Source organism: Podarcis cretensis (genome assembly GCF_951804945.1).
Source record: "Podarcis cretensis genome assembly, chromosome: 17".
NCBI lineage: Eukaryota > Metazoa > Chordata > Lepidosauria > Squamata > Lacertidae > Podarcis > Podarcis cretensis.
Window position 1 is genome coordinate 13954044 of NC_137187.1, and position 13267 is coordinate 13967310.

At 38.5% G+C, this 13267-nt stretch overlaps 1 long non-coding RNA gene across 2 annotated transcripts; it reads left to right on the forward strand.

Moving 5' to 3' along the window:
- Nucleotides 1-615: 615 nt before the first annotated feature.
- LOC307206609 lies at nucleotides 616-7327 on the forward strand. 2 transcript variants are annotated; one of them, XR_013834413.1, is made up of 4 exons: nucleotides 616-1893; nucleotides 4547-4638; nucleotides 6084-6182; nucleotides 6960-7327. It is a non-coding gene; the product is annotated as an uncharacterized lncRNA (long non-coding RNA). The 2 variants fall into 2 exon arrangements; XR_013834412.1 differs by having other exon boundaries at nucleotides 6084-7327.
- The last annotated feature ends 5940 nt before the right edge of the window (nucleotides 7328-13267 follow it).

The window sequence follows — 13267 nt, forward strand, 5'->3', positions numbered from 1 at the left end:
TTGTCCAGATTCAACCTCAATACGTTGGCCACATAAAATATAATTACTTTTATTTTATATTTATGCTGCTGCTCACTAAAGCTTCCATGCTATCTTAAAGCAATGTTAATAGGAGCAAAAAAAATACCATAATAACAATAAATATAAAACTAACAGCAATCAAAGAGATAAAATGACAGAGAGCAACAGCTAAAAGCAATGTTTAAATTCAGCAGAACAGATAAATAAACTACAGCCAGCTTATACCAAATGACAAAAATGTCAGGCAAAAAAAAAAAAAAGTATTGGCACTAAAATGATGTCAAAATTGCCATCCAACAACCCTCTCTGCGGAGAGCAATCAAGCTGGCCATCTCTTCAGTCACCACCCACCTAAACGGGTTCAGAGGATGGCCTTTAAGGATGAATGCATATTAAGTCACTACAATGTTTGGGTTATGTATTCTTAGGGTCAAACTACATATATCTATGATTGCATTTATTATATTTGCTGTTTGTTACTAAATGATTGCATTTAGTATATAAAGTTTGTTACTATGGTATGTATGTTTGTGTTTTTATGTTGTAAACTGCCCTGTGTGTGTGTGTTTACACACACACACACACACACACACACATATGGTAAAGGACTCCTGACAGTTAAGTCCAGTTGTGAATGACTCTGGGGTTGCGGTGCTCATCTCGCTTTACTGGCCAAGGGAGCTCACATTTGTCTGCAGACAGTTTTTCTGGGTCAGCATGACTAAGCTGCTTCTGTCGAAATGAGCAGCGCATGGAAACGCCGTTTACCTTCCCGCTGGAGTGGTAAATAGCTACTTGCACTTTGACGTGCTTTAAAACTGCTAGGTTGGCAGGAGCTGGGACCAAGTAATGGGAGCTCACCCTGTTGCGGGGATTCAAACTGCTGACCTTCCAATCGGCAAGCCCTAGGCTCAGTGGTTTAGACCACAGCGCCACCCGTAAATAAATATATTCTTAAAAATGCTGCCACAGAGAATGGGGCAATAGCACATGGAAAGTGGGGATTTAACCCTTTACTCCTGCACAACATTTCCAACAAAAATAGTTCCTCCCAAGCAGCAATCAATGCTGCTTTTTCTCAATTGATCATAAGCTAGGCAGTAAGAATGCAACTGTTTGGTGTACGTTTGTTACAATATTACATGTATATATCCAGCTCACAAAGCGATAAATATTTATTCTCTTACACATATTTTACTTCTATTTATTTATTAAACTGAATAGGAATTATTAACTCAGTCCTAAGGTATATTTAAATGCAGGGAAGTCCGACTTTTTAAATGTAATTCTCGTGCATGCAAGTATGTTTGGGAGTGGGGCACTGGTGTCCATAATAAAAGATGGAGGAGTGAATTGATGTTTCCTGTTCTGAAAGTAAATATTTTGCTTCAAGAGTTTGCCTTAAATGTCTCCAGCTTTGCTTTGGCATTTATGTAGCAGCAGGATACTATTATCCTATGATAACATTCTCTTGCACAGACATGATAGTTTAATTAGAGCAATATGGAAACAACTTTAGTATCTTTGACATGGGCTCTACATGGTGAGTCATTGATACTATAACTAAAGACAGATTTTTGGCATCATAATGTACAGTAGGACAAAGATTTGGAAATATAAAATTCTCTTCCACTTGAATGGCAGCCTTCCAGGCAGGGGCAGCTACACAGAGTGGCAAGGTCATGCATTTGCCAGGGCCCTAAGAATGTCCAAGTAACATTATCATTCTCACTTGGCATTGCACACTCAGAAAAGTCGGAGTCAATGTGATAGAATTCTCACTTTGTATGCCCCATCTTTCCTAGTTTAAGGCTCAGTGGAGGTGCATTGCAGAGGACTCCCACACTCCTGGAACTTGGCATTTCCCCCAAGGTACTTAAAAATGACCTCTTTGTGCTTAGTTGGTGCTTGTCCTTCTAATTCAGTAATGCTGAGTGGATATGATTCATCAGAACTTCTTCTATGCCAGCACCACTGAAATAAACAGAACATGCAAAGGAGTTCTGTACTCTTGTGGAAGTTTCATTTATTTCAGTAGGTTGACAAAGAATGGTTAATTGTGTCCATTTGTTTTACCAGCATATTATTGTTGTTACTGCATTTTGGTAGATGCCAGCCTGGCACTAAGCAACGGTAAGGGGTATTTCTTTACTTGCAGCAGCATAATAATAATAATAATAATAATAATAATAATAATTTATTATTTATACCCCAACCATCTGGCTGAGTTTCCCCAGCCACTCTGAGCGGCTTCCAATCAAGTGTTAAAAACAATACAGTATTAAATATTAAAAACTTCCCTAAACAGGGCTGCCTTCAGATGTCTTTTAAAGATAAAATAGCTGCTTATTTCCTTCACATCTGAAGGGAGGGCGTTCCACAGGGCGGGCGCCACTACTGAGAAGGCCCTCTCTCTGGTTCCCTGTAACCTCACTTCTCGCAATGAGGGAACCGCCAGAAGGTCCTCGGCACTGGATCTCAGTGTCTGGGCTGAACGATGGGGGTGGAGACACTCCTTCAGGTATACAGGACTGTGGCTGTTTAGGGCTTTAAAGGTCAGCACCAACACTTTGAATTGTGCTCGGAAATGTACTGGGAGCCGGTGTTATGTGGTCCCAGCAGCTACTCCCAGTCACCAGTCTAGCTGCTGCATTCTGGATTAATTGCAGTTTCCGGGTCACCTTCAAAGGTAGCCCCACGTAGAGCACATTGCAGTAGTCCAAGCATATGAGAATGTACTGGTGTGGGTTGAGATAGGGTAAGCACAGTCTTCTTCTGTTATAAGTAAATGCTACAAATGTGCATTCTGTGCTTGTACCTTGAATATGACTTCTTCACCATAGGGATGAATTGGTAAAAAAATGAATGAGCTTTTTTGACGTTACAGAACTGTAATAAACAGTTCTATAGGTGAATAGTATTCCACCCTTTTGCAGTTTGTCTACTTTCAGGATAAGTCCAATAGGCACATGTGAAAGTTACAAAGAATGTTTATTTAGTCAGGAGTAAATCCACTCAGCTTCCATGGTCTTTTTTCCCTAGTAAGTATGTTTAGGATTGCAGTCCAAGGCTGCCAGGTAAATTGTCACCTATGAATATGTCAAGCATAGTTTATTATTTTAAAGGGATGGTGAACAAAAATCATGTTTTCAATCTGTATGTTGTTGGATATAAAGCTATAGGTAGTGGGTATGCTGTTACTATGTTAGCTCCAAATTGCTCTTTTAAATAAACCAGCACCCTCAGTATTCCAGGGTACAATTAAAGCATATGCTAGAAGGATAACAAGGAAAGGAGGAATAGATAAAAGAATATTTGCTTTCATTAATAATCCCAGGAATAAATTGGAGGATTCTAATGAGCAACCTAACAATTATCAGCTTGAACTGTGACTTTGCATTCAGACTGCAACTTGATTGTCAAATAATGCTTTCATCCATAAATAAATTCTTCCATTTTATTTGACAGTCTCCCTTGACTGTGTTACACAACATGTCATCTTGTCAATATGTCACACAATTGTTAAGACTGGTATTTTGGGCAAGAGGTTTGTCTAAAAGAGTTAGACTTGCAATAGCTGGAAACTTCAAAGTAAATCCATCATCCAAATATGTCAACTTTATTCTGTCCACAAATCTGTTTTCTGTGTTTTATTCCAAGTGTTATCTGCTGACATTTAGTGACAAGAACTAATCCCTTGTTGATCTCGTAAAAGGTGAACGATTCTTTTTGATCTCATTATCAGAGTTGCTAATCCTTCCCCCTCCCCCGCATAGCTGTTTTGGTACAAGAAACCTTAAAAATGATGCAAGTTGGTACTCAGTTCTTTTTTAATGTTGTCATCCTCAAAACTGTATTTCCCTAGTGCAAATCTTCACTTCAGTGAAAGCTCTACTGGTATAGCGTTTTGAGGGATCACTTCTAAGTTGACCCAATTTGACCACGTTCAGTAATGTGAGGTGGGATTTGCTTAGAGAAAATTTAGAAAACCATAATGTTAAGGGCAATTATTTTTTAAAGGCTTGTGGGAGGAGGCATGAAATCTTTGGATACTATAGGAACACATTGGATTTTTAAAATTATGATTTCTATATTTTTTGCTTATACTAATATTCATGCTTATGACCTTTAAAGGCTGTTGAAGTGCTTGGTCAACAGAAATGACTGAACAGTATCAGACTCTTGCTGTTATGTGGTGTGAATTGACTTCAATATGAGTTATACAGCCAATAATAAGTTGCAATTTTTTATTTTGATTTTACTGACAGTGCAGTCCAGTGCATGTCTACTCTGAAGTCAATCCTATTGAGTTCAAAGAGAAATATTCCCAGGTCTGTGTGTTTAGAATTGCTGCTACTCATTCACTAGTGTAATATCACTAAATTACATTTGTTTCAAACACAGGAATCAAATAATGTTACAAATGCATTTATTATTGTTTCCTACTTTGAAATATTATTTCAGTTTCTGCCCTTTCTTTTTCATTTCTCTACAGTTATTTTTCTTTACACTTGTTTCTGCTTAGTCTGAATCTCAGCTTGTACAGGAGCAAATTGGTGAGCGGAACCAATATTTCAGTTCCTCCATCAGGGCTCCTATTACAGCAATTCAGTCAAGGCAAAAAGTCTGTGTGCACAGTACATTTTTGCATACAGGTGTGGGGAATATTTAAGTAGATTGTATGGAGCTAGTTGGAGAAATTGTATGGAAGAATGATGAAGGTAGGGGGAAAGACCCAAATAACAAATCTAGGGGGACAAATGTCCTAGAAGTAATTCTGTTATGAGAATGTAACATAATATGCACTTTTAAGTCCTGTTGTTTTAATTAAGTACTGTATATGCTTAATTTCCCCCCAGTCAAAATCAATATGGCTGAAACATGCTTAATTTTGTATGAATTTTGCCCTGTGGGTTCTAAACTTCCTGGGATCAGCATTCAGTATTTTTTTCTCCATTTGCTTTAAAATGCATTTAGACACAAATCTGTACAGCTGCTTGTCTGGAAAGTACTGGTCAAGTACTCTTTCTGCAGGGTAGGGGTGTTTGAAATTGGCAGTTTCAGGCTTCAGCAACAAAATAAGTAGCTAATCAGAAACAACAACAGTGGTTAAAGTGTGTGTTAAATGTTGTTGGCAAAGGTCTGAGCAATGACTAGTATATGTGACTGCTTTTGGTTCTCTATCCATCTCTCCACCCCCTCATCAATACAGATGAGAAACTGAGGTGGCGAAATGGCCCAATTCCCGTTTGTGAAATATTTCATTTCAATATACTGTTTGCAGTGGTGTGCTTGGAGGCCTATAGAGGAACTTTTAGAAAACTGCTTCCTGCCTCAAATTTCCATATATACACAATAGATTCTATGGTGACCAAAAAAAAAAAAGTGATCAGTTGAAAAACCAGGACATATCAAATTATAGTAGAGGTTTCCATATTATTGTAATTGTTAATATGACAAAGCAAACTTGTTTAAACAAATAAAGCAACTCAGCAGGGCTGGATCCAGGTTTTGGGAGACTTAGAACTTGGATACAGCCTTACAGTGAATACATCTCATCTGAGAAGCTGAAAGGGATGGGAAGAGAGGTATTCAACTTAAAAGGCTCCTCTCTTAAGTAATTTTGAGGGTGCCCCTTTTGTCATTGTGGTTCCAGAGTCAATAACCTGCTGTCTATGTAAATCAAGATATTTTTCTGAGAGCGAAGTTACATTATTAGGCTGAAAGCTCTAGAACATAAAGCGATAGACTTGCCAATATAAGCAACACGGTTACGAGTAAATTATATATGTTGAAATTCAGGGGAGGTTTCAATGAAAATCACATCTTCCAAGGGCAACATCCTGATTTCTGCTAGTACACTTCATAAATGACATTTAAAACCCGTAGCAACCTACAGAAAGTATCCAGAGTAATGATTTATCATTGTTTGACAACTTGGTCCTCTGTGTTGTGTAAACACATAGTAATACGTCGCTTATTGTGGAAAGATACTGTTATAAAGTTCATCAGCCTGGCAAATTTTGCTTATAGTATATAAAACCTGTATGTTTTCATCTTAGCTACAAAGATGACATTTCATCAATCAGATTTGGCTACCATCATCACAGATCATCACATTCAGTTTGACAGTAGGAGATCTATTGATTAAAGGCACAAAAGTAATCTTGGTTTCCTGAATTTAAACAGGGAACTGCATGGCTTCCAGCTACTGAATATACATTTTTTCTGAATTAGCCTGCTAGCTTTCTTTGCAATTCACCCCTCCCTGCAGTTTTTTTTTTAAAAAAGGCTCATAGTTCAATTTCTCTTCCCTGATTTAATAAACTAACCTGGCTTAAAATTCACAAACTCATAAACAGCTAAGAATGTTGGTGTGTAGGATTCATTAAAGTCATAAGAAGTTCGCTTCTTGGACACACATTTTAGAATTATCTGACTCTATTAGAAGAGCACATTGGAATCAGTCTATCTTAACACCAGATTTTCCAAAGTACTCAGAGTCACAGCGTCTTTTGCCATAGAGCATGTGAAGCCAATCCAGACTTCCCTTTTCTCTTAATTTTCCTTGTCTTATCATGTTCATCTTGGTCGAAGAAATAAGCAAGCAGCTGGAAGGGCATTCTGGTGTTTCTATTGTGACCAAATGCATTACCAGACAGACATGTTATTTCAGTACAAAAGGATGCAGTGGACTCTGTACAGAAGCCTCTGCAACATGTTCTTCTGCTATTTTAGTCATGGTCTTGTGGTCCACCTGAACAAATACTATAGACTGCTTTTTAAGGATCAACAAGCTGTTGGAAAATGGATTCGAATCAACATTTTAAATTAATGTTTTAAATTTCAGATTAGTGCAGACATTTTCAAACTTTTTACTCCCTGGGCTCAATTGAAAGAGTTTGCTTTGCTGTCCTTCTCTCCAAGTCCCTATACAGCTCAGGACCAGGCTACTTGAGAGACCGCCTTATCCCTTATACACCCAGTAGATTGCTGCAGTCTGTAGGAGAGTCTTTTTGCAAGTTCCAAAGATCTCAGAAGTCCACACTGCAGTAGCTCAGAGCAGAGCTTATAGTGTTGCTGTATTATAACTAAACAACTTACCCTTACTATTTCTGGGAAACTCATTGGTGTTTTTAGTTACTTGCAGAAGCCATGGTGATGGTTTCATTGTGATTCTTGCATTGAAGGGGGTTGGACTAGATGATTCTCAGAGTCCCTTCCGACTCTACAATTCTATGATTTTATGATTCTCAACACATGTTGTATGAAAGTGAAGGAAGAGTTGTGTGAGCTTTTCCAGACAATCAGTGGTAATCTCATACAGTTTCATTTCTTCAAATAAATAACCATTAAAAGTAAAAAAAAAAAAAGACAAAGCAAAGCAAAGCAAAAACAAATTCAGTTCTACTTTTGTGTTTTACATTTTCTAATGGTTATGGACAGAATTTCCAAAATATAAACAATACATAATGTTTTCCTGAACCAATCACAATAATAAGGTAGACAGAACTAGGTAGATGTGATATCAGATTTTTTGTTTGTGAATCTATTACATATGTGAACGCTGGCAGAGAATATAGCATTTTGTATTTGTCAGAGATAGCCCATTTTACTAAGTGCACCTAAGTCGTTTTATTGGGCACCTGCCAAAGCCGTATTATTACCATCTACGCAGGTTGTAGACTGTTGGCATTTAAGATTAAGCAGTACTTAATGACAGAAGCAAAGCAACGCTGGAAGGTAATGTTTAATGATGGGCAAACTACAAAACACTGGATTTTGTAAATGGCGAATGGACATAATTGGCAGTTTGTCAGAAAGCAAAAATGTAATTAAAGCAGCACCTGCCTGGAGTTTGGAACAAGATATTTCATGATTGAAGAGAAAAGGAAAAAATAGTAGTAACTGATAAAACTCTGAAATTCAATGGGGCCTGGAGTGGGTTTCTGTGGGAATAATACTTCCTACTGCTCTATCAGGTAAAAAATTAGGTAAAAGTCTGATGTTTTCCCAGATAAGTAAATAAGATTTGCTTATTCACTATACTGTAAGGAAGTTCTATTAGGCAACTGCTTAGAACTGGCTCATTTTTGGGGGACTAAATATGTCTTTGGGGCATATTTACATTTATTGTATGACCTTACAAATACACACACACCGCTCCAATATTTGCCAAATTACTGTCATGGATATCTTGTTTCTTCTTAAAGTACATCCGTACATTGACATTACATGGAAGTGAGATTTCTTGACTGTTGGTTTATTCTAGTGGTTACGCATAAGTGTGACACATGGATGTGTTAGTGACAAGTGTCACAGGTAGTTTGCTAGTTTTGTTCAGAGAAAACCCCAAGGATGTGGATTTAAGATGCTGAAGGCCAGATTGTCAATTCTTAATGATTCAAGGCAAGTATTAAGTGAAGCAAGAACACAGCTGAGTGACATTGCAATAGATGAAAAACAACATTTGAAAATTATAGTGTAGCACCCTGCTTGTGGTTAACGCTTAGCTGGAATGAAATATTCAACGCAGCAATAGAGAAATTAAAATAATAATTTATTTGTCAGACAAATAAATGAGAGGCACAGTGGTATATGGTTACCAAGCTCTGGCCTGGCCTCCTGCCATTATGGCCAGCACTTATATTTCCTTAACCCAGCCCCCTTGCTCCTCCTGTGGCTGCCTCTGTCCAATCAGCCTGGTTGAAATTCCTATTGGCTGTTTGCTAGAACCAATCACAAAAGATACACCCATTTCCTTTTGCCCTTTTATGGGAAACAAAAAGCTATATATTCTTCTATCTATAAATGACAAATAAGTAGTAATATATCTTACATGTGTCTCAACAAGGAACCTTAATTACCAGCTCACCTCTTGCCCTCCTTGCCCTATTGCCCTCCAAAACAGATGGTTTAATCTTAAATTTTTATCTTAAACAGATGTCAAGGATCTTGAGTTCACATCAACATTGAAAGATCTCCTTCTTTTGGAGGTCTTTAAACAAAGGCCTGACAACCATATGTGTGCTCTAATGATGTTTCCTGCTTGGCAGGGGGGCTGGGCTGATGGCCCCTGTGATCTCTTTCAACTATATGAAATAAGAATCAAGCATAAGGATTTAACATTTCTTAGCTTCTAATTCCTTTGCATAATTACATTTAAGCCAATATATTTAATACATAACATAAATAACCTTTTAAAAGGAAAAGAAATCTTAAAAGGATCTCAGTTTAAGAAAGAAACAACTTTAGAAAAAGACTTCCCAAAATACTCTCTTCCTTTCTGCCAGCCAGTTGCTCTTGGCCTTTTAACCTTAGGAAAATATGGCTCAAGTTTAATGGGAGGCACATGGTTTTATTTTACTATTTACCAACTCTTAATTTAACCACTCTTACAGCTTAATTGTACTTTGCAACATGCAAGGTCAGTGTCCTCGCTCTCAGCCTGTAATTCCCTTTTTACGACTTTGAGAATTGTTTTCTGCTATAAATCAGGGGGCCCCCTTGTCCAGGAGAATAAACATTGCCAAGGTTCTTAGGCAGCTGGTCTTCTACCTGGCATGAAACATTTGAAAATCTTTAAGCTCATCTTAATATACAGGCCTTAATCAAAAATATAAGCTTTGATAAAAATGCAGGCTTATGATTAGATGCCTCAGTAGAAGCTTGCTAAGAAAGTTCATCAAGTCCGGTAAATCAAGGACATTCTTCCAGTGGGACTTTTAGATCAGATCACATCTTGGTTTCTTTCCCACCTTCACGAGTGGTTATGTTAATAAATTTAGAACACCCAACTCAGTACTTGCTATCAAGAGACAGACAACTGCAAATAGAAGTGTACAGGACATGAGGTATTTATTGAAGCTGGCTCACATTATTTTAAAGGCAGCTTGGTTCAACAAAAGTTATTCTCAACTATTATATGGTAATTGATTAATAGCCATGTTTTCCTTGCAAATTGGGTGACATTGCAATTTTAGACATTTGTTTTGAGAAAGAAGCCCAAATTCATGTCTCTTTTAAAAGTTAAAGGGACTTGTGTGTGCGTGTGGAAAGATGCGGAAATGAAGGATGTGGTGAGTTCTCATCTTTGCCCAAAATGGCAGCCCTCTCAAGTGGAAGTGATACTGATGAGAAAGTGCCTTTAAGATGACATTGAGTACAGGTATGTCTTGTAAAAGGCCTATGTGCACCATAGAGATGGTTCATCACCTCTGAAAGATGAGAAAGGGACCAACTACTTGTAAATTGGAGGCGGAGAAGAGCAGCTTAGCCTTTTCACCTTGTGCAGCGAAAAGGTTAGTGTCAATCCTGCTGGGTACTCTGTGTATATTAATTTTTTTAAAAAAATCAAACTCCCTCTTGAACAATTCTTTTTGAATAGTTCAGGAATAATTGTATCTGGATTCTCTGGCCATAAAATATTCTGTGAATGATTTCAAGGGACAACTCTAGGTGTGAGAAACTGTTGCAGTATTGATATCCTCCTGTCCCTCAGCTTTCTTCATGGGTTGCTTCCAGAGCTGACTGTTAATGCAAGTTTGTGTCATGTTTTTAACCATCTGTGTTATGAATGGTTGTTCAACAAGAGAGTGGCATTTATCACATACAGGATCACATGTACGTCACACTCTTTCTCTCCCAGACCTCTTTTCCATGCTGGGTAACCCTTCCGCAGTTTGTTAAATTTCCCTTCCCCTGTGATTGGCTCCATGCTTGCATTAAGCTTTTCCTAAATTAGTAGGGGCATGGGGGGGGGGGGATTTCCACCAGAATTGTGGAAGGGCAAGGGAGGTTGTAAAATTTTCCTTTTCCTACAGTCCCGCTTGTTTCTTCCTCAGATGACTGGGAAGCAGCTGAGAGTAGTGAAAAGGGGGCTGAAATGCAGAAAAAAGGCTCCTTTATATGTAGGGTGGGATATTGATTAAATAAATCAATAATTCTTCCCCCCGCAGCTGCTCCTCCAGTGGGAAGTTATGGCCCATAAGCAGCCTAGGGAGTGCAAATTGCACACTTCTGAACAAAAATTAGAAAAAAGGACGTGTCTCTTGGAGACTATGCATACTGACTGGAGAATGTGCATATGGCCCAGCGAATGTACAAAATGCGGCCAAGAATGTACAGAATTCAGCAGAGAGATGCACATTTCCTATGGAAGTAGTATGTGCACATTCTCCTCGAGGCCTAGTGAATGTACACAATGGCCCTTAACACTCCTATTTATGTATTTATTTATTTAAATAAATGGATACTGTACACTCCTTGATTGTAAAAAAATAACCACCCTAAAAGACATTTACAAAAAGATAAAACAGTAAAATCAAGAAGAATCACAACCATACAAAAGTTAAGATACTAGAAATACTAAAAATAAAAAAAAGATTCTAAGCATCTGGCTAGGCTTGTCTAAACAAGAATGTACAGTGAAGGCTCCTGCTTGTTCTCAATAGGTAGAAAGACCCAAAGTGCAGGTGCTGCCTCACTAAACAATCAAGTTCTTAAAATGTGGATCAGGCAATATGCAGCACCTGGGGTAGTGCCTCCAGCAGTTTTTAAATTTTTAGTACGTGTGTATGTACACACACAGAGAGAGACACACACAGAGAGAATAAAAAACCAAGATTTTTCTCTAACAAAGCAACTGGCCAGTACTATGCTCAGTGCAAGTAAGGGTCTTCATTTCACTTTGACATATGGTTGACATTATAAAGTATTTTTCTTTGCTCAGGAAGACCTTTAATACTTAACTTTAATCATACAATAGAGAGCAATATAATTTTCCTGGCAAACTAAAATAGATGTGCAAATTGAAACAAAAGGATGGGATCTAACAGTGGCATGTAGTCTAGCGCGCTCATATATAACCAGGAGTGAGCATAGTAGGGAATATGTCTATATTAAGGCCAGAAAAGCAAAACAAAATCCATGCTGTGGATATAAAGCCCACTGTTAAAAGAGCTAGAAAGGTTCACAGCAAGAAAATGGAAATGCACAATTGTATTTGTACAGAAAGGGCTTCCCATTGTCTTATTTGAAAACTCTTCCTGTGTCCCTCCATTGATTCCCTCATTGCACTCCAACCTAGATCTTCCTCCGAGAGCAACAGCACAACGCCCTTCATTATTTTGTTTGCAATTGTGGACTAGGCAACATGTAATTGCCACAGAATCGGGCTAATGCTGTTATAATGTTACAGGTTACCCCAATCTCTGCTGACTGGTAGCGAGATTCCAGGGGTCTTTGCACATAAACCAGGGTTTATGTTACTTTGGAATGAGGCACAGCAGAAACTAGTTTTACACATATTTACAAACTGGGTTTGGGTGGAGGGAGTGGAGAACATTACAAACCCTCCAAGTGTCCCTTTTTTTCAGGCACAGTCCTGGATTTACAGAAGCCATTCCAGTTTCTGATGTGATCCCAGAATGTTCCGCTTATCCTTAGGATGTCCCTATTCTCATCAGGGGAATGTTGGAAGGTATGGAGTTATGAGATTCACAAGCCAAGGAGATAAGTAACTATACAACCTTTAGAAGACATCTGAAGGCAGCCCTGCATAGGGAAGATTTTAATAATGTATTATTATTATTTTTTATATGACAATACACCCCAGGAGTGTCTCTCAGTACAGCCTCTCCTAACTGAAGTGCACGGATTTCTCCCTCCCCCTTACTGCAAAACTCTGTTTTTTAAAAGGACACATTTTTCTTGTGATGACATCACACCCCATTACCCTGGCAACCTCCCCTTCCCAACTCTGCTATTGTCTTTTGCAAACTAATACACAGCTGGGGAAGGAACCCCAGCCCCCTTCTTGTCTGACACTGAGTGTCTTACCTTTCGTCAGGTAAATCATCACCTGCCTTTGTTCTGTGACTGCACGCCTCTATATGCCAAGCTCACAAGGAAGCTGGCTTGACTTATTTTCTTTAGGCCTTGCTGAATCCATTGCTCAAACCCCACATTTACTAATTTCAGAAATTATGAAGAGAGCCTGGCCCTCAGGAATTTTAGGGGATGCGTTCCCTCTGCGAAACCAAAACAATAGCATCAAGAAAAGAATGAGGTTTTTGTTGTTGGTGGAAGCACAGACACCTTTTCAGTTATATCCATCTCTCCAACTAGTTTAATAGTACTTGGTTTATAATTAGGCCTAGCAGAGTGAGATGGGGATCAGGATGTGTTTGTATGTTAAGAGCACAGCCTGCTCCTTTGTCCTCAAGTCACCTCATCGCTGCTGGGC